Here is a 25,775-nt window from a genome sequence, read left to right as displayed (position 1 = left end):
CCGAGGAGAGCGGATCACTTGAGGTCAGGAGTTCAAGACCAGCCTGGCCAACATGGTGAAACCCCATCTCTACTGAAAATACGAAAATTAGCCGGACATGGTGGCGTGTGCCTGTAATCCCAGCTACTCAGGAGGCTGAGGCTGGAGAATCACTTGAACCCTGGAGGCGGAGGTTCCAGTGAGCCAAGATCATGCCAGTGCACTCTAGCCTGGGTGACAAGAGTGAAAGTCCATGTCAGAAAAAAAAAAAAAAAAAAAAAAAAATATATATATATATATATATATATATGAGAGCAGATTCTCTACTAATACTAGAAACTACAAATAATAGAATACAGAAAGAAAAGAAAATCCTCTACCGTCTTCCTATTCAGGGCAACTTGTATTATCTCCAGATGATAGGATTTGGGGTGATTTCTGTTCTCTGTACATTTATGTATTTAAAAAAAATTTTATTAACATTTTAAAATTTATAACTTAAAATTTTTAGTATTATTAAAAAGAAATAGAGACAGGGTCTCTCTGTGTTGGCCAGGTTGGTCTTGAACTCCTGGCCTCAAACAATCCTCCTGCCTCGGCCTCCCAAAGTGTTAGGATTGCAGGCATGAGCCACTGTGCCCAGATCATTTATGTATTTTTATCTCTCATGTGTTTTAGAATAAAAAGAGCACACATTTATAAAAACAAAATTTAATGCCCAAAGACAACTCAGTGCTAACATTTTAGCATATTGTCTTCCTAGTCTTTTTGCAATACACAATTTTATCATTCCATTTATACAATTGTTTATACTGCTTTTTTCAATTTCTCAGCATTTGTCCTGTTGATTAGAAATACTTCGGGCATGTGCAGTGGCTCACACCTGTAATCCCAGCACTTTGGGAGGCCAAGGCAGGCAGATCACAAGATCAGGAGTTTGAGACCAGGCTGGCGAATATAGTGAAACCCCGTCTCTACTAAAAGTACTAAAATTAGCCGGGTGTGGTGGTGGGTGCCTGTAGTCCAAGCTACTTGGGAGGCTGAGGCAGGAGAATTGCTTGAACCCTGGAGGTGGAGGTGGCAGTGCGCTGAGATCGCACCACTGCACTCCAGCCTGGGCGACAGAGCAAGACTGCACCCCACCCCCCACAAAAAAGAAAAACCTCATACATATAACTGAGTGGTTGTGGGATGTAGTTTATATAGCCATTTCCCTCCCATTGGACTGTAAGGTTGTTTACAAATTTTTTGCTATAATAAATAACCATTTGTATGTTCTTATGCATAAATAAAAATTTTAACTAATATACTTTATTTATTTATTTATTTTTGTTTATCTATTTTTGAGACGGAGTCTCACTCTGTCGCCCAGGCTGGAATGCAATGGCACGATCTCGGCTGACTGCAACCTCCGCCTCCTGGGTTCAAGTGATTCTCCGGCCTCAGCCTCCCCAGTAGCTGGGATTACAGGCAGCTGCCACCACGCCTGGCTAATTTTTGTATTTTTAGTAGAGACGGGGTTTCACCATGTTGGCCAGCCTGGTCTGGAACTCCTGACCTCGTGATCTGCCCACCTCGGACTCCCAAAGTGCTGAGATTACAAGCATAAGCCACCGCGCCCGGCCTATACTTTATTTTTTAGAGTAGATTTGGGTTCACAGCAAAATTGAGCTGCAAAAGTACAGAGTTCCCATATAATTCCTACCCCATACATGCACAGCCTCCCTCACTACTGACACCCTGCACCCTAGTGATGTATTTGTTACAGGTGATGAACCTACGTTGATATATTATCACCGAAAGACCAGCATTTACCTTAGGGTTCACTTTTGGTGTCCATTCTTTGGTTTTTGACAAACATATGACATGTATCCACCATTGTAGTAATATACAGAATACTTTCACTACCCTAAAAATCCTCTGTGCTCTGTTTGTTTGTCTCATGCTTTCCCCCAATTCCTGGGAAGCACTGGTCTTTTTGCTCCCTCCATAGTTTGGCCTTTTCCAGAATGTCATCTACAATCATGCATCACTTAATGAGGGGGGTATGTTCTGATAAACGAGTTGTCAGGTGATGTTGTCATTGTGTGAACATCATCGAGTGTACTTACACAAACCTAGATGGAATAGCCTCCTATACCCCTTGACTATATGGGATAGCCTATTGCTCCTAAGCTACAAACCTGTATAGCAGGTTACTGTACTGAATTCTGTAGGCACCTGTAACACAATGGCAAGTATTTTGTCTATCTAGAGGTGGAAAAGGTAGAGTAACAATAAGATATTATAACCTCATGGGACCACCGTCATATATGCAGTCCATTGTTGACCGAAAACTGTGTGGCATATGACTGTATTTGGAGTCATCTAGTATGAAGCTTTTTCAGATTGGCATTCTTCACTAAGCAATATCCACTTAGGTTTTCTCTATGTCTTTTCATGGCTTGATAGCTCTTTCTTTTTTTTTTTTTTTTTTTTAAGACAAGAGTCTCTCTCTCTCTGTCACCCAGGCTGGAGTGCAGTGGTGTGATCTTGGTTGACTACAACCTCCACCTCCCGGGTTCAAGCTATTCTCCTGCCTCAGCCTCCCAAGTAGCTGGGATTATGGGTACCCACCACCATGCCCAGCTAATTTTTTGTATTTTTAGTAGAGACAGGTTTCAGTATGTTGGCCAGGCTGGTCTCAAACTCCTGATCTCGTGATAGTGAACCACTGCGCCCAGCCAGCTTTTTTTTTGGAGGCCTAGGTGGGCGGATCATCTGAGGTCAGAAGTTCAAGACCAGCCTGGCCAAATCGTGAAACCCCATCTGTATTGAAAATACAAAAATTAGCTGGGGGTGGTGGCGCATGCCTGTAATCCAGTCACTCCAGAGGCTGAGGCAGGAGAACTCCTTGAACCCAGGAGGCAGAGCCTGCAGTGAGTTGAGATGGTACCACTGCACTCCAGCCTGGGCGACAGAGCAAGACTCCATCTCAAAAAAAAAAAAAAAAAAAAAAAAGAAGACATGAGCTTAACAAATATATGGATATATGGAAAAATGTTCAACATCATTAATCATCAGGGAAATCCAAGTAAAACCACAATGAAGTATCATCTATGCTGTGAGGATGAGGAGAAAAGGGATCTCATAGACTGTTGGTGGGAATATAAACTATTGCAGCCACTATAGCAAACATTATGGAGTTTCCTCAAAAAACTGTAAATCGGACCAGGTATGGTGGTTTCCACCTATAATCCCAGAGCTTTGGGAGGCCAAGGTGGGGAGATCACTTGGAGCCAGGAGTGCAAGACCATTTTAAGCAACACATCAAGACCCTGTCTCTACAAAACATTTTTAAGCCAGGCATGATATAGTGTGCCTATAGTCTTGTTACTTAGGGGCTTAGGTATGAGGATTGCCTGAGCCCAGGAGTTCAAGGCTACAGAGAGCTATGATTGTACAACTGCACTCCAGCCTGGATGAAAGAGTGAGACCCCATCTTTAAAAACAAAAATAAAAACAAGGTCAGGCACAGAGGCTCATGCTTGTAACCTCAGCACTTTGGGAGGCTGAGACAGGAGGATTGCTTGAGCCTGGGAGGACGAGATTGCAGTGAGCCATGAGAGTGGAACCGTACTCTAGCTTAGGTGACAGAGCGAGACCCTGTCCCAAGATAGATAAAATATTGCTGGGCGTTGTGGCTCACACCTGTAATCCCAGCACTTTGGGAGGCCGAGACCAGTGTATCACAAGGTCAGGAGTTCGAGACCAGCCTGGCCAACATGGTGAAACCCCGTCTGTACTAAAAATACAAAAATTAGCTGGGCGTGGTGGCACATGCCTGTAATCCCAGCTACTCAGGAGGCTGAGGCAGGAGAATTGTTTGAACCCGGGAGGTGGAGGTTGCAGTGAGCCACTGCACTCCAGGCTGGCACAGAGCAAGACTCCATCTAAAAAAAAAAAAAAAAAAAAAACCGGCTGGGTGTGGTGGCTCATGCCTGTAATCCCAGCACTTTGGGGGCTGAGGCAGGCGGATTACTTGAGGTCAGGGGTTTGAGACCAGCCTGCCCAACATGGTAAAACCACGTCTCTACTAAAAATGCAAAAATTAGCCGGGCATGGTGGCAGGCACCTGTAATCCCAGCTACTTGGGAGGCTGAGGCAGGAGAATCTCTTGAACCCAGGAGGTGGAGGTTGCAATGAGCTGAGATCGTGCCACTGCACTCCAGCCTGGGCGACAGCGTGAGACTTCTTCTCAAAAAATAAAAAATAAATAAAACAAAAAAACTACAAATCAAACTACCCTATGACCCAGCAATCCCACGACTGAGCATTTATCCAAAGGAAAGGAAATCAGTATATTGATGAGACATCCACACCTCCATATTTACTGCAGCGCTATTGACAACAATCAAGATATCGAATCAACCTTGGTGTCCAACAGCTGATGAATGGATGAAGAAAATGTGGCACATACACAATGGAATTCTTTTCAGCCATAAAAAAGAATGAAATCCTGTCATTTATGTCACCGTGGATGAAACTGAGGACATTATGTGAAGTCAGATAAACCAGGAATAGAAAGTTAAACACCGCATGTTCTCACTCACACGTGGAAGCTTTAAAAAGCTGATGTCATAGAAGGAAAAAGTAGCACAGAAAATACTAGAGGATGGAAAGGGGAGGGGAAAGGAAGCATAGGGAGAGATTTGTTAAAGGTTACAAAATTACAGCTACATAGGAGGAATAAGTTCCAGTGTTCTATGCCACTGTTGGATGACTACAGTTAAGAATAATAATAATAGTTTCAAACAGCTAGGTGGAGGATACTGAATACTCCCAAAACAAACAAAATGACAAATGTTTGAGATGATGGATATGCTAATTACTCTGATCACTGTACATTATATGTATTGAAACGTCACTATGTACCCCATAAATATGTACAATTATTATGTATCAATTAAAAAATACAGTTATACTAAATTAAAAAGAAACAAACTGGTGCATCCAGACAATGGAGTATTATTCTGTGGTAAAAAGAAATGAGCTATCAGCTGAGCTATGTACCTGAGCAGGGCTGGGCATAGTGGCTCACGCCTATAATCCCAGCACTTTGGGAGACCGAGGCGGGTGGATCACCTGAGGTCAGGAGTTTGAGACCAGCCTGGCCAACATGTGAAACCTTGTCTCTACTAAAAATACAAAAATTAGCTGGGTGTGGTGCCACATGCCTGTAGCCCCAGCTACTTGGGAGGCTGAGGCAGAAGAATCGCTTGAACCCGGGAGGCAGAGGTTGCAGTGAGCTGAGATCACGCCATTGCACTCCAGTCTGGGCAACAAGAGCGAAACTCCGTCTTCAAAAAAAAAAAAAAAGTTTTCCCAGCACCATTTCTTGAAGAGACTATCCTTTCCCCAGTGAGTGTTCTTGGCACCTTTGTCAAAAATCAGTTGGCTAAGCCAGGGGCAGTGGCGCACACCTGTAATCCCAGCACTTTGGGCGGCTGAGGTGGGCAGATCACCTTAGGTCAGGGGTTCAAAACCAGTCTGGCCAACATGGTGAAACTCCGACTCTACTAAAAATGCAAAAATTAGCCAGACATGGTGGCAGGTGCCTGTAGTCCCAGCTACCCTGGAGGCTGAGGCAGGATAATCGCTTGAACTCCGGAGGCAGATGTGCAGGGAGCTGAGATCTTGCCACTTTGCCACTGCACTCCAGCCTGGGTGACAGAGCAAGACTCCATCTCAAAAAAAATCGGTTGGTTATAGATTCATGGACTAATTTCTGGGTTTTCTATTATTTTCCATTGGTTTATGTGTCTATTTTTATGTCACTACCATGCTATTTTAGTTACTACAGCTTTGTGGTATATTTTGAAGACTGGTAGTGTAGTGCCTTCAGCTTTGTTCTTTTTGCTCAGGATTGCTTTGCCTATTTGGGGTCTTTTGTGATTTCTTATGAATTTTAGGATTTTTTTTTCTATTTCTATGAAGAATATACTGACATGTTGATAGATAGTACAGTGAATCTGTAGATTGCTTTTGGTAATACGATCATTTTAACAATATTAATTCTTCCAATCCATGAACATGGGCTGTCTTTCCATTTGTATCATCTTCAACTTCAATTTCTTTCATCAGTGTTTTGTAGTTTTCCTTGTAGAAGTCTTTCACCTCCTTGGTAAAATTTATTTGTAGGTTTTTTTTTTTAGAGCTATTATAATGGAATTGCATTCTTGATTTCTTTTTCGATTAGTTCATTGTTCATGTATAGAAACACTACTGATTTTTGTATGTTGATTTTGTATCCTGCAACTTTACTGAATTTGTTTATCAGTTTTTTGGTAGTCTTTAGCTTTTTCTATGTATAGGATTATGTCATCTGCAAACTGGAACAATTTGACTTCCTTCTTTTCCAATTTATAAGTCCTTTATTTTTTTTCTCTTGCCTAATTGCTCTGGCTTTGGTATCCATTCACTTACTGAAGGACAACTTGGGCCTCAGAGTTTTGACAATTATGAATAAAGCCACTATCAACATCTGTGTGCAGGTTTTTGTGTGCATGTAAGTTTTCAGTTCATTTGGGCAGATACCAAGGAGTATAACTGCCGGGTTATATAATAGTACTTTTAGTCATATAAGAAACTGTTAAATTGTCTTCCAAAGTGAATATACCATTTTGCATTCCCACCAGCAATGAATGAGAGTTTTTGTTGCTTCACATTCTCACCAGCACTTGATATGCCAATGTTTGGTATCTCAGTCATTCTAATAGGTGCATAGTGGTACATCATTATTGTTTTAATTTGCAATTTTCTAATGACATATGATTTAGAACACCTTTACATATGCTTATTTGCTATCTGTAGATGTTTGGTAAGATATCAGCTTGGTTCTTCTGCCCACTTTGTAATCAGATTGTTGTTTTCTTTTCTGTTTTTTTTTTTTTTTTTTGAGACAGAGTTTCACTCGTCACCCAGGCTAGAGTACAATGGCGCAATCTTGCTCACTGCAACCTCCATCTCCCAGGTTCAAGCGATTCTCCTGCCTCAGTCTCCCGAGTAGCTTTTAATATACCAAAGACCACACCCAGCTAATTTTTGTATTTTTAGTAGAGATGGGGTTTCACCATATTGGCCAGGCCGATCTCGAACTCCTCACCTCAGGTGATCCACCCGCCTTAGCCTCCCAAAGTCTTGGGATTACAGGCATGAGCCACAGTGCCCAGGTTGTTTGTTTTCTTATTGTTGAGATTTTAAGAGTTTTTTTTTGCATATTGCAAATAACAATCCTTTATCAAATGTGTTCTTTGCAATTATTTCCCCCTAGTCTGTGGCTTGTCTTCTCATTCTTTTGACATTGCCTTTTGTGGAGCGGAGGTTTTAAATTTTAATGAAGTTCAGCTTATCGGCCGGGCGAGGTGGCTCACGCCTGTAATCCCAGCACTTTGGGAGGCTGAGGCGGGCGGATCACGAGGTCAGGAGATCGAGACCATCCTGGCTAACACAGTGAAACCCCGTCTCTGCTAAAAATACAAAAAAAATTAGCTGGGCGCGGTGGCAGGCGCCTGTAGTCCCAGCTATTCGGGAGGCTCAGGCAGGAGAATGGCGTGAACCCGGGAGGCGGAGCTTGCAGTGAGCCGACATCGCGCCACTGCACTCCAGCCTGGGCGACAGAGCCAGACTCCGTCTCAAAAAAAAAAAAAAAAAAAAAAGAAATTCAGCTTATCAATTATTTTTTCATAAATCATGCCTTTGGCATTATATCTAAAAAGCCATCCCCCATGAGGCCAAGAGGCCATGGCCATGTTAGCCCAGCTGCAAGGCTGGCCATCAGTTGTAGGAAATCCGTACTCCTTTAGGAACAGTATTGTGAATACATTTAGAAAAAAAGGAAAATGATCCAGCAGTTAAAATTCAGAGCTGGTTTACAGGATATTGACATGTTCAGGCATACATTAGGCATTTAAAAGAATTGTAATAACTATTCAAAAATGGGGTAGTTATTTAGGCAGGCAACATTATCAACTAATTGTGAAGGTAGCATATTATACTGTGAAGATGAATCTCTGTAATGCAGTGGCTATCAGGATTGAGAGAAGATGGCGAGGGGCTGTAAGAATGAGAAATACTGTTTTCATTTTTATTATTATTATGTTTTGAGACAGAGTTTCACTCTTGTTGCCCACCCAGGCTGGAGTGCAATGGCACGATCTCAGCTCACCACAACCTCTGCCTCCCGGGTTCAAGCAATTCTCCTGCCTCAGCCTCCCGAGTAGCTGGGATTACAGGCATGCACCACCATGCCTGGCTATTTTAGTAGAGACAGGGTTTCTCCATGTTGGTCAGGTTGGTCTCGAACTCCTGACCTCAGGTGATCCGCCTGCCTTGGCCTCTCAAAGTGCTGGGATTACAGGCATAAGCCACCGTGCCTGGTCTGTTTTAATTATTTTTATCTGAAGGAGTACCTGAGAATGGTTTGAGGAACCAGTGATGCAATTTAGGGAGGCACTAGAGGAGTTTGCAGAGATAAAAAAGAGAGAAAAGAACAAAGCTAAGCTCAAAAAGGAAGTGAAGAAAAGAGATCACTAAGTGTAAAAGATGCATTTTCTCCTCAGCACAAAGCAGATTCCAGGTGTATATAATTCACCATTCAGAAAACAATTCCGTGGCCAGGCATGCTAGCTCACACCTGTAATCCCAGCACTTTGGGAGGCCAAGGCAGGAAGATCACTTGAGCCCAAGAGTTCGAGACCAGTCTGGGCAACATAGCAAGACCCCCTCTCTATTAAAAAAAAAAAAAATTAGCTGAGTATGGTGGTACACACCTGTAGTCCCAGCTACTTGGGAGACTGAGGCTGGAGGATCACTTGAGCCACTGGCAGCCTGAACGACAGAACAAGACTCTGTCTCTAAAACACACACACACACACACACACACACCACAGAGAGAGAGAGAGAGAGAGAGAGAGAGAGAGAGAGAGAAAAGCCTGGTCCATGGGAGTTGTGGTTACAGAAGGCAAAGCTTTTAATATACCAAAGATCTAAAGTTAAGCAGAAGTACTCCATAAGCCTTACCAATTGGCTAGCTTGTATAAGCACCCAGTCTTTTCTGAAGTGCTGCTACCTCTCAATAGGAAGCAATATTGGGGTCCTTCCAAGGTATCACTGAAGTATTAGGACAATGCCACAAGCCTTTGGAGCCAATGTTACAGGCACCAGAACCAATCAGTGAGTTAAAGTTAAAGTGAGGAGCTCAAAAGAGAGGAATGAGTGCGAAATGTAATTGACAATATGTTTTTGCCATTTTCTTCCTACCGTAAAAATAGAAAGTCCATCCCATTAATCCAGAGTTAATTAATATCCAGAGCTGGTTTACAGGATATTGACATGTTCTGGCATACATTAGGAATTTACACAGAATAGTAATGACTATTCAAAAACGGGGTAGTTATTTAGGCAGACGACTTTATCAACTAATTGTGAAGGTAGCATATTATACTATGAAGATGAATCTCTACAATGCAGTGGCTATCAGGATTGCATTAATCATGCAAGTATGGGCCTGATTCTTATGGAGAACATTTCCAAAGTGAAAATCCTCAGAAATAGATCCGTGACAAGGAACAAGACAAGGATGCCCATTCTCACCACTTTTATTCAATATAGTATTGGAGGTCCTTGCTAGAGCAATTGGGTAAGACAAATAAATGGCATCCAAATTGGAAAAGAAGAAGTAACATCGTCTCTGCAGATGACATGATCATATATTAAAAGAAACCCCAAAGACTCCACCAAAAAGCTGTTAGAACTAATAAATTTAGTTAAATTATGGAATACAAAATCATCATACCAAAAGTAGTAACATTTCTATACACTAACAACAAACTATCCCCCAAAGAAATCAAAACAATAATCCCATTTATAATAGCATCGACAAAAATAACATACTTAGGAATAAATTTAATCAAGGAGGTAAAGCACTTGTACATAGAAAACTATAAAATATTGATGAAATAAATTAAAGAAGACACAAATAAATGGAATGATATTCTGTGTTCATGAATTGGAAGAATTAATATGTTTAATTATTACCTGACGTTACCTACAGAGCAATGCAATCTCCATCAAAATTCTAATGACATTTTTTACAGAAATAGAAAAAACAATCCTGAAATTCATATGAAACCACAAAAGATCATGAATAGCCAAAACAATCTTGAGGAAAAAGAACAAAGCTGGAGGCATCTCACTACCTAAATTCCAAATATACTGTAAAGCTATGGCAATCAAAATAGCATGGCACTGGCATAACAATAGACATATAGACCAACGGAACAGAATAGGGAACCCAGAAATAAGTCCACACGTTTATGGTCAATTAATCTTAAACAGAGGTGGCATGTATGCACACTGGGGATAGGACAATCTCTTCAATAAATGATTTTGGGAAAACTGCATATCCACATGCAGAAGAATGAAATCGGACCTTTATCTTAGACCACCTCAAAATAGATTAAAGACTTAAACTGGCCAGGCATGGTGGCTCACGCCTGTAATCCCAGCACTCTGGGAGGCCGAGGCGGGTGGATTACCTAAGGTCAGGAGTCCGAGATCAGCCTGGCCAACATGGTGAAACCCCGTCTCTATTAAAAATACACAAAATTAGCCAGGCGTGGTGGTGGACGCCTGTAATTCCAGCTGCTCGGAAGGCTGAGGTAGGAGAATCTCTTGAACCCGGGAGGCGGAGGTTGCAGTGAGCCGAGATCAAGCCATTGCACTCCAGCCTGGGCAACAAGAACGAAACTCCATCTCAAAAAAAAAAAAAAAAAAAAGACTTGAACTGAGACCTGAAACTGTAAAACTACTGGAAGAAAACTTAGGGAGAAAGCTTCTTGACATTGGCCTGGGCAAAGATTTTTTTGGATATGGCCCCATAATGACATAGGACAGGCAACAAAAGCAAAAATGGATAAATGGGATTGCATCAAACTAAAACTCTGTATAGCAAAGAAAATAATCAACAGAGTGAAGAGACAACCTACAGAATGTGAGAAAATATTTGCAAACCACACATTTCATAAGAAATTAATATTCAAAATATATAAGGAACTTATATAACTCAATAGCAAGAAAACAAATAACCTGATTTAAAAATGAGCAAAGGTCAGTTGAGAGAGGAAGAGAAAAACAATATGAGTAAAAGACTTTAATAGACCTTTCTCAAAAGAAGGTATGTGCATGGCTGATCTGTGCATGAAAAGGTACTTAACATCATTAATCATCAGAGAAATGCAAATTAACATCACAATGAGGTATCGCCTCACACCTGTTAGAATGACTACTATCAAACAGACAAAAGATAAACATTGACAAGGGTGTGGAGAAAAGGGAATGCTTGCACACATTCCCGTTGGTGGGAATGTAAATTAGTATAGCTACTATAAAGGAAAGTATGGTGATTCCTTGAAAACTTAAAAACAGCAACTACCCGCCGAGAGTGGTGGCTCATGCCTGTAATCCCAACACTTTGGGAGGCCGAGGCAGGTGTATCACTTGAGGCCAGCGGATCACTTGAGGTCAGGAGTTCGAGACCAGCCTGGCCAACATGGTGAAACCCCATCTCTACTAAAAATACAAAAAATTAGCCGGGTGTAGTGGCAGGCGCCTGTAATCCCAGCTACTCAGGAGGCTGAGACAGGAGAATCACTTGAACCTGGGGGGCGGAGGTTGCAGTGAGCAGAGATTGTGCCATTGCACTCCAGCCTGGGCAACAAGAGCGAAACTGCGTCTCAAACAAACAAACAAACAAACAGAACTACCATATGATCCAGCACTCCAACTTCTGGGTGTATATCCAGAGGAAATCAAATCCGTATGTCCAAGAGATATTTGTACTTCTATGTTCATAGCAGTGTTATTCCCAATTGCCAAGATATACAATCAACCTAAATATCCATTGAATGATCAATAAAGAAAATGTGATTTATATATGCAATGGAATAATATTCAGCCTTAAAAAAGAAAGAAATCCTGCCATTTGTGATAATATGGATGAATATTGAGGACATTATGCTAAATGAAATGTCAGGCACAGAAAAATCAATATTTCATAATTCACTTATATGTGAAATTTTAAAAAGTCAAACTCTTGGGAGTAGAGAGTGGAATGGTGGTTGCCAGGGGATTGGTGGGAGGGGAGAATGGGGAATGTTGGTCGAAGGGTACAGTTTCAGTTTGATAGGATAAATAGATTCAGAGATCTATTGTACAGCATGGTGGTTTGCTTATTTTTAATTTTTATTTTTTGAGACGGAGTCTCACTTTGTTACCCAGGCTGGAGTACAGTGGTGTGATCTCAGCTCATGTAGCCTTAACCTCCCAGGCTCAAGCGATCCTCCTACCTGAGCTTCCCGCAGCTTCCTAGCTGGGACCACAGGCAGGCACCACCATACCCAGCTAATTTTTGTATTTTTTGTAGAAATGAGGTTTCACCATGTTGCCCAGGCGGGTCTTGAATTCCTAGGCTCAAGCAATCTAATCTGTCTGCCTTGGCCTCCCAAAGTTCTGGGATTACAGGTTTGAGCCACCTCACCTGGCCACATGGTGATTATAGTTAATAATGATGATATTTGTATACTTGAAAATTGCTAAGAGTATAACTCAGGAATGGTTTTACCACAAAAAATTATAACTATATGTTATGGATATGTTAATTAGCATGATAGTAGTAATAATTTCATTATATATATACCACTAACATACACCTTTTTTTTTTTTTTTGAGACAGAGTCTCACTGTTGCCCAGGTTGGAGTGCAATGGCACGATCTCGACTCAGTGCAACCTCCTGGGCTCAAGCGATTCTCCTACCTCAGCCTCCCGAGTAGCTGGGATTACAGGCGCCCGCCAGCATGCCCGGCTAATTTTTGTATTTTTAGTACAGACAGGGTTTCGCCATGTTGGCCAGGCTGGTCTTGAACTCCTGACCTCAGGTGATCAGACTGCCTTGGCCTCCCAAAGTGCTAGCATTACTGGGGTAAGCCACTGCACCTGGCCAACATATAACTTTTTATTTGTCAATTATACCTCAGTAAAGCTGAGTGATGAAAAGTCATCACTCTACCCAAGGTCATCTAGATTTTTATCTGTGCTATCTTTTAGGAGTTTTATGGTTTTGTATTTTACATTTAGGTCTATGATCCATTTTTAGTTGACCTTAGTGTAGAGCGTAAGATCTGTATCTAGATTCTTTTTTTTTTTTTTTTTTTTGCATGTGGATGTCCAGTTGTTCCAGTGCCATTTGTTGAAAAGGCTATCTTCACTTCATTGTATTGCCTTTGCTCCTTTGTCAAAGATCAGTTGACTGTATTTCTATGGGTCTATTCCTGGGTGCTCAGTTCGGTTCCATTGATCTATTTGTCGAGTCTTTTGCCAATACCACACTGTCGTGATTACTGTTGCTTTATATTAAGTCTTGAAGTCAGGTAGTGTCAGCCCTCTGTCTTTGTTCTTTTCCTTTAATATTATGTTGGCTACTCTGGGTCTTTTGCCTCTCAATATAAACTTTACAATCAGTTTGTCACTACCTGCAAAATCAATTGCTGAGGTTTTAAGTGAGATTGCATTGAATCTCTAAATCAGGTTGGGAAGAATGGACATTTTGACACCATTGAGTCTTCTCTATTGATTGAGTTCTGCTTTGATATCTTTCATCAGAGTTTTCTAGTTTTCCACATATAGACCTTGTACATATTTTGTTAGTTTTAAACTTATTTCATTTTAGGGGTTCTAATGTACATGGTAATGTGTTTTTCATTTCAAATTCCACTTGTTCATTGCTAGTATATAGGAAATGATGAACTTTTTTTTTTTTTTTTTGAGATGGAGTCTCACTCTGTTGCCCAGGCTGGAGTAAGTATAATGGCACAATCTCTGCTCACTGCAACCTCAGCCTCCCGGGCTCAAGCGATTCTCCTGCCTCAGCATCCCAAGCAGCTGGGACTACAGGCACCCACCACCACCCCCAGCTAATTTTTGTATTTTTAGTAGAGACAGGGTTTCTCAGTGTTGGTCAGGTTGGTCTCGAACTCCTGACCTCAGGTGATCCGCCCGCCTCAGCCTCCCAAAGTGCTGGGATTGCAGGCATAAGCCACCGTGCCCGGCCATGATTGACTTTTTTAAAGAGATAGGGTCTCACTATGCTGTCCAGGCTGACCTCAACCTTCTGGGCTGAAGCAATCCTCCTGCCTCAGCCTTTTGGGTAGCTGGGACTACAGGTGTGTGCTACTGTGCCTGGCTTTGACTTTTGTATATTAACTTTATATCCTTGGCTGGGCACAGTGGCTCAGGCCTGTAATCCCAGCACTTTGGGAGGCTGAGGTGGGCGGATTGCCTGAGCTCAGGAGTTTGAGACCAGCCTGGGCAACATGGTGATACCCCATCTCTACTAAAAATACAAAAATTGGCTAGGTGTGGTGGCACATGCCTGTAATCTCAGCTACTCAGGAGGCTGGGGCACAAGAATCTCATGAACTCCAGAGGCAGAGGTTGCAGTAAGCCGAGAACACGCCACTGCACGCCAGCCTGGGTGAAAGAGCAGACCCTGTCTCAATAAATAAATAAATAAATAGGCTGGGCGTGGTGGCTCATGGCCGGGTGTGGTGGCTCAAGCCTATAATCCCAGCACTTCCAGAGGCCGAGGCAGGTGGATCACGAGGTCAGGAGCTCCAGACCAGCCTGGCCAACATAGTGAAACCCTGTCTCTACTAAAAGTACAAAAATTAGCCAGGGATGGTGGTGGGTGCCTATAATCCCAGCTACTCAGGAGGCTGAGGGAGAGAATTGCTTGAACTGGGGAGGCGGAGGTTGCAGTGAGCAGAGATCACACCGATGCACTCCAGCCTCAGTGACAGAGGGAGACTCCATCTCAAAAAAGTAAATAAAAATAAATAAATAAATATTTTTATATCCTGCAACTTGCTATAATTGCTTATTAGTCCCAGAAGGATTTTTTTTGGTCAATTCTTTTGGATTTTCTACATAAATAATAATTTTATCTTCAAACAAAGATAATTTTATTTCTTCCCTCCCCATCTTATGCTTTTTATTTTCTTTTCTTATTGCATTAGCTAGGACTTCCAGTACAATGTTGAAAGAAAGTGGTGAGAGAAAACATCCTTCCCTTGTTCCTGGTCTTTGTGGGAAAGCTTCTAGTTTCCCACCATTGAGTGTGATGTTAGTTGTAGGGTTTTTTGCAGATGTTCTTTATCAAGTTGAGAAAGTTCCCCTCTATTCCTAATTTGGTGAGTTTTTATCATGAATGGATGTTCGATTTCATCAGTGTTTTTTCTGCATCTCTTGACGAGATCATGTGATTTTTCTTTTTTTAGCCTATTGATGTGGTGGATTACATTAATTGATTTTCAAATGTTGAACCAGTTTTGCATACCTGAGCTATATTCCACTTGCTCATAATGTATAATTCTTTTTATACATAGTAAGATTAAATTTGCTTATATTTTGTTGAGGATTCTTGTATCTGTGTTTATAGGAGATATTGGTCTATAGTTTTCTTCTAACATTTGTGTCTGCTGTTGATATTAGGATAATGCTGGCCTTATAAAATGAGTTAAGAAGGATTTCCTCTGCCTCTGTCTTCTGAAAGAGTTTGTAGAGAATTTGTATAATTTCTTCCTTAAATGTTTGCTAGAATTTTCCAGTAAGGCCAGGTGCAGTGGCTTACTCCTGTAATCCCAGTACTTCGGGAGGCTGAGGTTGGACAATCGCCTGAGGTCAGTAGTTCGAGACCAGCCTGGCCAACATGGTAAAACCCCGTCTCAACTAAAAATACAAAAATTAGCCAGGAGTGGTGGCAGGTGCCTGTAGTCCCAGCTATTCAGGAGGCTGAGGCAGGAGGATCACTTGAACCTGGAAGGCAGAGGTTGCAGCGAGCCAAGATTGTGCCACTGCACTCCAGTCTGAGCAACAGAACAAGACTCTGTCTCAAAAAAAAAAAAAAAAAAAAAAAAAAAAAAATTCCAGTAAACCTATCTGAGCCTGATACTTCCTGTTTTTAAGATTTGTTTTTTAAGATAGATAGAGGATTAGAGGATTCTGGTCAAAGGTTTGATTGTGTGTGTGTGTGTGTGTGTGTGTGTGTGTGTGTGATTTTGAAAGCAGCATATGTTCATTGTTAAATAAACAAACCATGTAGAAATATACCAAGTAAAGAAGTGAAAGTTGGCTGGGCACAGTGGCTCACACCTGTAATGCCAGCACTCTAGGGGGCCGAGGCAGGGGGATCACTTGAGACCAGGAGTTGGTGGCCAGGCTGGGTAACATGGCAAGACCCAGTCTCTATTAAAAAACAAAAAAAAAATAAAAGTTTCTCAACACCCACCTTCCCCAGACAGACTCCACAGGAGTGATCACTGTTAAGGATTTGCTAAGGAATTTTTTTCAAACATTTCCTATGCCTGGTTTGAAGAGAGATAGATAAATAGATCCATATATATATATATATATATAGAGAGAGAGAGAGAGAGAGAGAGAGAGAGAGATTTTTTCCTTGTCTGACAATGGAAGGTATTTTGAATATATTGAATATATATATATTTTTTCTTTTTTTTTTTTTTTGAGATGGAGTCTCACTCTGTCACCCAGGCTGGAGTGCAGTGGCACAATCTCAGCTCACTGCAAGCTCCGCCTCCCAGGTTCATGCCATTCTCCTGCCTCAGCCTCCCGAGTAGCTGGGACTACAGGTGCCTGCCACCACACCAGACTAATGTTTTGTATTTTTTAATAGAGATGGGGTTTCACCGTGTTAGCCAGGATGGTCTCGATCTCCTGACCTCGTGATCCACCCGCCTTGGCCTCCCAAAGTGCTGGGATTACAGGCGTGAGCCACTGTGCCCGGCCGTTATTTTGAATATTTTTAAAAGCCTTGATAAGTTACTTTCCAAAAGAACAAGTCAGGATTTTTTTTTTTTTTTTTTTTTTTTGAGACAGAGTTTTGCTCTTACTGCCCAGGCTGAAGTGCAATGGTGTGATCTCGGCTCACTGAAACCTCCAACTCCTGGGTTCAAGCGATTCTCCTGCCTCAGCCTCCCAAGTAGCTTGGATTACAGGCATGCACTACCACACCCAGCTAATTTTGTGTTTTTAATAGAGACAGGGTTTCTCCATGTTGGTCAAATTGGTCTTGAACTCCTGACCTCAGGTAATCCGCCTACCTCCCAAAGTGCTGGGATTAAAGGCGTGAGCCACCTCGCCCAGCCAGGATCATATGTAGTAGGAGTGAGATTTAAATTTTTTTCACTTTTTTCCTAAGTATAGAAATGCAACATGTCATTGTAGAAAATAAATAACATTTTTAAAGAAAGGATTTTAAATCACCCCTAACCACCTATATAGAAATGACCAATAGTAATATTTAGAGTATTTCTCTCTGGGTGTAAAACAGGGGCACAAGTCATAGCTTTCATGAAAGACGCACAGGACGCCAGATCAGTAGATAGAACACATCAGCACCACACTTCCCCCAACACCTCCCCACCCATGTTTTGTATTTTAATGTGGTAGGAATCCTCTTTTCAACTCAGGTAGTTTTGAGGGGTTTGTTGTTGTTGTTATTGTTGAGACTAAGTTTCGCTCTTGTCACCCAGGCTGGAGTGCAGTGGCACACTCTCGGCTCACTGCAACCTCCACCTCCTGGGTTGAAGCGATTCTCCTGCCTCAGCTTCCCAAGTAGCTGGGATTACGGGGATGCGCCACCACGCCTGGCTAATTTTTTTTTTTTTTTTTTTGAGATGGAGTCTCGCTCTGTTGCCCAGGCTGGAATGCAGTGGCCATCTCAGTTCACTGCAAGCTCCACCTCCCGGGTTCATGCCATCCTCCTGCCTCAGCCTCCCGAGTAGCTGGGACTACAGGTGCCCGCCACCGTGCCTGGCTAATTTTTTATATTTTTGGTAGAGATGGGGTTTCACCATGGTAGCCAGGATGGTCTCGATCTCCTGACCTTGTGATCCACCCGTCTCGGCCTCCCAAAGTGCTGGGATTACAGGCATGAGCCACCACGCCCGGTCAAAAAAAATCTGAATGGTTAGAGTTTTTTTCTTTTTTTGAGACAGGGTCTCACTTTGTCACCCAGGCTAGAGTGCAGTGGCATAAGCTCGGCTTGCTGCAACCTCTGCCTCCTGAGCTCAAGTGATCCTCCCACCTCAGCCTCCCAAGTAGCTGGGACTACAGGCTGGTGCCGCCATGCCCAGCTAATCTTTGTACTTTTAGTAAAGATGTGGTTTCACAATGTTGGCCAGGCTGGGAGGTTAGAGTTTTTGAAAATAATTGGGCTGTTTCAAAAACCTTCAGCTCTCCATCATTGAAGAAGTTCAAACAAGGGCTTCATGGTCGATTCGGGAGGCTGGTAAAGGACTGTGGTTCCAAATTAGTGTCCACCAGATAATGCACTGAATTTTTCATATAAGAAAATGCATTCCATTTAAAGTACAGTTGGCTGGGCATGGTGGTTCGCGCCTGTAATCCTAACACTTTGGGAGGCCGAGGTGGGTGGACCACCTGAGGTCAGGAGTTTGAGACCAGCCTGGCCAACCTGGTGAAACCCTGTCTCTACTAAAAATACAAAAATTAGCTGGGCGTCGTGGCAGGTGCCTGTAATCCCAGCTACTTTGGAGGCTGAGGCAGGAGAATCGCCTGAACCTGGGAGGTGGAGGTTGTAGTGAGACGAGATAGCACCATTGCATTCTAGCCTGGGCAACAGAGCCAGACTCTGTCTCAAAAAAGAAAAAAATAAAGTACAGTTATTTGTTCTGAGCCTTCCTCAAGGGTTTGGTGTTCAGGCATTCTTTATTTTATGAAATGCAGTATATATAGACTATGGGTTTTTTCTCTCATAACCTTACTTGGCAACAACCTTACTTTTTGGTCTCAAAATTTTGGGGGAAATTTTATTGGTCTTTGAAATGTAAATTTCTGGGAAGTATGGTTGTGGGGAAAATGAATATTTTGGTTAGGTTGAATTAGGTGCCTCTGAGACCCCTTTCTGACCCTGAGATTCTCTCAGGGCTGCAGGCTGGATTCCTTATGCCAATGAGTCATTCAACAAACGCAAGCTTTTGGATAGGAGAGTGGGTAAAAGATGTAGGCGGATCAGCACAGCTCTGCTGCTACAACTGTTGTACAGTTCTTTGCATATACACTCCTGGCAGTGAGTCAGTCTGGTTTAGGGACTGCTGCCCTATGACCCTGAACAAACAGCAGCCTCAAGCATCCTTCCATTCAAATTAGCAAGTGTACGCTGATGGGAAAGCTCTGTGCTGTGTGCTGTGGGCCAGGAGGCATCATTGAGGTGAGTCTGGGGGTATCTAGCCCCCAGGAGCTTATAGTCTGATATCCTTCATATATCAAAGACAGTTTTGTTATCACAACTTATCAAAGCCTCAATTTCTTCATATATAAAATGGGAATAAGAATAATGCATCTAAAAGCCACAGAGATGCATCTCTCCCTCCCTCCCTTACTTCTACCTGAGCTGGAAAGAACCAGACTCTGAGAGGTAGACAATGTAATCAAAACAGAATGGATGAGCTGGGCGCAGTGGCGCATGCCTGTAGTCCTGGCTACTAGAGAGGCTTAAGCTCAGGAGTTTGAGTCCAGCATGGGTGAGTGACTGAGACCGTTTTTATTTTTAGAGATGGGGGTCTCCCTCTGTCACCCAGACTGGCTCAATCACGGCTCACGGTAGCCTTGACCTCCTCAGCTCAAGCAATCCTCCCGCTTCAAGTCCCCAAGTTTCTGAGACTACAGGTGTGTGCCACCACACCTGGCTAATTTTTGAAGTTTTCATGGAGATGGTGGTCTCGCTGTGTTGCACAGGCTTGCAACACACTCCTGGGCTCAAGCCATCCTCCTATCTCAAGCCCCAGAGTATCTGGAATAACAGGTGTGTGTTATCACACCCAGCTAATTTTTTTTTTCTTTTTTTGACAGAGTCTTGCTCTGTCGCCCAGGCTGGAGTGCAGTGGTGAGATCTCAGCTCGCTGCAACCTCCACCTCCCAGGTTCAAGCGATTCTTCTGCCTCAGCCTCCTGAGTAGCTGGGACTACAGGCGTGTGCCACCATGCCCAGCTAATTTTTGTATTTTTAGTGGAGACATGGTTTCACCATGTTGGCCAGGCTGGTCTTTAACTCCTGACCTCAGGTGATCTGCCCACCTCAGCCTCCCGAAGTGCTGGGATTACAGGTGTGAGCCACAGCGCCCGGCCAGACCCAGCTAATTTAAAATTTTTTTAAATAGAAACAGAGTCTTGGTATGTTGCCCAGGCTTGGTCTTGAACTTTTGGGCTCAAGTGATCCTCCTGCCTCAACCCTCTGAGGATCTGGGAGGACTGCTTGAGCCTGAGAGTTTGAGGCTGCAGTGAGCCGTGATCGGGCCACCACACTCCAGCCTCAGTGATAAAGCAAAACCCTGTCTCAAAAAAAACAGACAAAAACAGAATGGCTTCCAATCAAGGCTTGGTTGTCACTAGCCCACAAAATTCACATATCTAGGAAGAAAGGTTCATTAGCCCTCGATACTTAAAAAAAAAAAAAAAGTCGAGCAAGCAAGAAGTCAGTGAGTGGAGAGGTAGCCTGGCGTGGCCTGGAAATTTTCACTACTCCCAGTGAGTCCCTGGAACCCTTTGGCTGCCTCCCTTAATTCTCCATCACCCACCAAGTAAGTCCCCTTGGGATTCCCCACTGACTACCCCTGGGGAAGATCCTACAGTAAGATAATGTGCCAGCCGAGGCCCCCAGCACCTCTGTTTACCACCATCTGTTTAGATGTGGCCGTGGGGGTGTGCCACTGTCTTAGGGTGCTGGTTACCATGAGTCCAGCCTGGGAGTAGGGGCCACTCTGGATGTATTGCCAGCTTATATTTTGGAGCCTGTGAGGCTGAGGAGGTGGGCCTAGGAATGAGATACCCGCGCTTGGGTCGCACCACCCATGTGGCCACAGAGCCAACCTCCATAGGCAACACCCATCTCCACGGTTTCACCTCTCCCTTGCTTGAGTTTCTCCAACTCGAAGCTCACAGTGTTCTTGTGAAGATGAATCAGTTAGTGGAAGAGAAAGTGCTTTCTAAAATAGTTAAGCATTATATACATGTAAATTATGACATTCATGTATGTATAAACTCTTTGAAAAGTATAATGTACCATATGAATTACCCTAATTCTGTTGGAAGCCAAGAACTGTGGGGGCCAGGCACGGTGGCTCACGCTTGTAATCCCAGCACTTTGGGAGGCCGAGGCAGGTGGATCACGAGGTCAGGAGTTTGAGACGAGCCTGGCCAACACAGTGAAACCCTGTCTCTACTAAAAAATACAAAAATTAGCTGGGCGTGGTGGCAGGCACCTGTAATCCCAGCTACTCGGGAGGCTGAGGCAGGAGAATCGCTTGAACCTGGGAGGTGGAGGTTGCAGCGAGCTGAGATCTCACCATTGTACTCCAGCCTGGGCAACAGGGCTAGACTCCGTCTCAAAAAAAAAAAAAAAAAAAACAACAACTGTGGGGAATTGACAGTTAGGCTTAAGAGAAATACCAGATTGGCCACCCGCCCCATCCCCCTTTTGGGGTTAAATTGATAATAGTGTCAGAGTTTACCCAGAGGAAGAACTAAGATGGGAACTGAACGGTGCTGTGGGTTCAACAGGTGGCTGCCTCTCTGTGACCCGGCTAAGTTGAGCTGTTGTTGAGTAATAGCGTGGGCACTTGGGACCCTCCATCAGGAGCCCTCTGCAGACAGCTGTGGGTTTCCAGTCAAGTTCAAAGGCAGAATGCACCATCACGGGGCTCACTGTACACTGAGTGAGCCCTAGCAACCCCCAGCTACTCCTATCAGAGGGGAGAGGGCTGGCACCTGGTTACCCAGTTCTTAATGATGATGATGATACCCCCTGCCAGAAAGCCCACCTGAGATGGATGCATGCTGATGTTATACATCTGGTGTAGCACAGGTGTTCCTTTTCAAGATGGTGCACTCTAAGTGACTTGGATGTGTGTTTATATTTAGAAATCACTTGTGGAGTTGGAAGTGGGGTGTGGGTGCACGAATGATAGTATCACATGAGTTGTGCTAGGCACTGTTCTTGTTTTGTTTTGTTTTGTTTTTTCGAGACAGAGTCTTGCTCTGTTACCCAGGCTAGAGTGCAATGGCACAGTCTCAGCTCACTGCAACCTCCACCTCCCGGGTTCAAGCGATTCCCCTGCCTCAGCCTCCCGAGTAGCTGGGACTACAGGTGCACACCACCACACCCGGCTAATTTTGGAATTTTTAGTAGAGATGGGTTTTTGCCATGTTGGCCAGGATGGTCTCGAAGTCTTGACCTCAGGTGATCCACCCACCTCAGCCTCCCAAAGTGTTGGGATTACAGGCGTGAGCCACTGCGCCCGCCCACTAGGCACTGTTTTAAGGGTTTTACTTGTGTTATCTCTTTTAATTCTCACCCAGGAGAAAACCCTGTGTGGTATATCCTGTTTATACATGAGAAGACTGAGCAACAGAAAGCCTAATTAACTGTCCATGATTGTACAGCTATTAGAAAGTGACCGAACCAGGATTTAAACCAGACAGAAAATCTGACAGTGAAATCAGGGCTTTTTATTATTATTGTCATTTTTCCAATGCACAACTAAGGCGGAGCAAGACTTGTCAAGGTCATGCAGCTGGTACGTGGTGGATCTGGGAATCAAACCCAGGTCAGTCCAACTCCAGGATTTACAGTGATAACCACTACTCCATTCTACATCCACGGTTGCTTTTAATATTCAATCATAATATGGAACATTATAGTACAGTAGTCTATATAACATAGTACAATTTTCTATTATAGAGCAATATTCTATTATAGGGTTATAATTATTTAATGAATCCTCTATGGTTGGATATTTTGATTGTTTCCATTTTTAAACTATTATAAAATGCTAAGATTTTAAAAAAGAGAAATGGCAGGAATGTTGTTTGGCTTATCAGTTTGTTTATTTTAAAGGATTTAGGGCAGATGAGCTGAACTTTCAGAAGCTGGAAGAATTGGAGGCTTTGGATTGACTGCTTAAGTGGAGAATGAAATTCTGATTAGGAATTGTGCCGGTGTTAGAGAGAAGGGAAGAACAGACTGTGTTTTACCCCAGGGATTTGTCATTGCCTGCTGAGACAGAAAATTTGGGGATGCATTTCAGAAATAACTGTAATTCCCCCTTTGGATATTTTAGTGTTCTCTACCATTTTCCAGCCCAACATCTCATTGACATTACCCAGAAACACATGGGTGGGGTTGGGCAGAGAGGAAAGCTGTTCTCTTCCCCAGCTTAGCCATGTGCATTCATCTGGAATCACACCATCTGGCCATCCCATGTCCCTTGCCCCTTCTGCCCCTCTCCAACTCAGTCATATATATATATATTTTTGATTTTTAAATATATATATATGTAAATTTTTTGTAGAGATGGGGTTTCACTCTGTTGCCCAGGCTGGTCTTGAACTTCTGAGATCAAGCGAGCCTCCCATCTCAGCCTTCCAAAGGGCTAGGATTACAGCCATGAGCCACTGCACCTCAGTCTCCCTTTGATGTTACCCCCTCAAATTCTACATTCAGACCCAAAACAGACAAGGAGGCGTGAGGCTATCAAACGTAGTAATGCTGAGTCCTCAGCACAGTACTGTGCACTTTCCAGGTGCCATCTCTGTCACAACAGCTTTAGGTGATGGGAACCTTTATGCAACCACCATTTTATAAAGGAGGAAAAGGAGGCTTTAAGAGGTGAAGCCTGGTTATGTGTCCAAGGTCACATAACCGGGGCTTGATGGAGCTGGGATTCAGAGCCAAGGCTATCTAAACTCCATGGCCACATCATGTTTACCACCACATATTCTTTGCAGCCTTCATGATGTAGTATAAGCAGAGGACGTTGTAGCTCTAGGGGAAAATCTTCAGAAAAATCAGCAAGAACACATTCAGTTAGCTGAATTATGTGTATACAGAATGGGCTCACTTACAGAATGTCAGAACTGCAAAGGATTCTGGAAGTATCTCTTTTCTTTTCTTTTTTTTTTTTTTTTTTGAGATGGAGTCTCGCTCTGTTGCCCAGGCTGGAGTGCAGTGGCGCGATCTTGGCTCACTGCAAGCTCCACCTCCCAGGTTCACGCCATTCTCCTGCCTCAGCCTCCCGCATGGCTGGGAGTATAGGCGCCCGCCACCACGCCCAGCTAATTTTTTTGTATTTTTTTAGTAGAGACGGGGTTTCACCATGTTAGCCAGGATGGTCTCGATCTCCTGACCTCGTGATCCGCCCGTCTTGGCCTCCCAAAGTGCTGGGATTACAGGCGTGAGCCACTGCGCCCGGCCAGAAGTATCTCTTTTCTACCTTATTTTAAAATTGGGGCAAATGAGACTAAGGAGATACGACAAGTAAATGCAATGTGTGATCACACCAAAAATAAAGAAAAAGGAAGGCCGGGTGCGGTGGCTCACACCTGTAATCCCAGCACTTTGGGAGGCCGAGGCGGGCGGATCATGAGGTCAAGAGATCGAGACCATCTTGGCCAACACGGCGAAACCCCGTCTCTATTAGAAATACAAAAATTAGCTGGGCGTGGTGGAGCGCCTATAGTTGCAGCTACTCGAGAGGCTGAGGCAGGAGAATTGCTTGAACCTGGGAGGTGGAGGTTGCAGTGAGCCAAGATCATGCCACTGAACTCCAGCCTGGCGACAGAACGAGACTCTATCTCAAAAAAAAAAAGAACCTGGGTTCTGACACCAGGCAGACCTGGATTCATATCCAGGTAAGGTACTCCACCTCTCTCAGCCTCTGTTTCCTTATCCACAAAATGGGGATTATAAATACATAATTATCATCTTGGAGCCAGGCTCAGTGGCAGGTACCTGTAGTCCCAGCTACTCAGAGGCTGAGGCGGGAGGATGGGAGGATCACTTGAGCCCAGGAGTTCAAGTCCAGTCTAGGCAACGTAGTTACACCCTGTCTCTAAAAGCAAAACAAAACTGAAAAACTAAATACTTATCATCTAGAGCCACTGTGAGAATGAAATGAAATAATGCTTCTAAAGAAACTGGAGGCTGGGCGCGATGGCTCATGCCTGTAATCCCAACACTTTGGGACGCCGAGGCTGGTGGATCACCTGAGGTCAGGAGTTCGAGACCAGCCTGGCCAACATGGTGAAACCCTGTCTTTACTAAAAATACGAAAATTAGCTGGGCATGGTGGCGTGCACCTGTAATCCCAGCTACTCGGGAGGCTGTGGCAGGAGAATCGTTTGAACCTGTGAGGTGGTGGTTGCAGTAAGCCAAGATCGCGCCACTGCACTCCAGCCTTGGTGACAGAGCAAGACTCTGTCTCAAGGGGGAAAAAAAAAAAAAGAAACTGGAGCAAGTTTGTGGAAAAAAGAGAATTTTGGGGTTGAGTTGGTGGAAAAAAAAACAGAACACAAAACTGGTAACCAAATAGATGATTTCAAAAGAAAACCAAAAGGCCAAGTATTTCTCAATTTCATCTGATTCATTATTTCTCACAGGCACTGTCAGTTGGGCACCCATTCGACTTTCCCCACGTGGAAGCACATGGGTGTAGTGTGTGGGGACGTCTCTATGACTTGTCTTTGGTGAAGAGGGAAGGATGGGTTAGATTTACTTCCATAATACAGGCTTGCTTTTTACTTCCTGTTTTGAAAGGGATGGGAGATTGAGAGGAAGTGAGGTTGTTAATATAAACTTCAAATCCAGATTCTTTCTAAAGGACATT

At 43.5% G+C, this 25,775-nt stretch overlaps 1 protein-coding gene across 2 annotated transcripts in view; it reads left to right on the top strand.

Moving 5' to 3' along the window:
- CCND3 (cyclin D3) overlaps window positions 1-25,775 on the top strand; it is a 111,673-nt gene that overhangs the window by 52,737 nt on the left and 33,161 nt on the right. The gene's annotated exons all lie outside the window — the stretch shown is intronic.

This window comes from Pan paniscus, chromosome 5 (genome assembly GCF_029289425.2).
Source record: "Pan paniscus chromosome 5, NHGRI_mPanPan1-v2.0_pri, whole genome shotgun sequence".
In the NCBI taxonomy this organism is placed as follows: Eukaryota; Metazoa; Chordata; class Mammalia; order Primates; family Hominidae; genus Pan; species Pan paniscus.
Note: the sequence above shows the minus strand (reverse complement) of the source record. Positions and strands in the feature narration are given on the sequence as shown.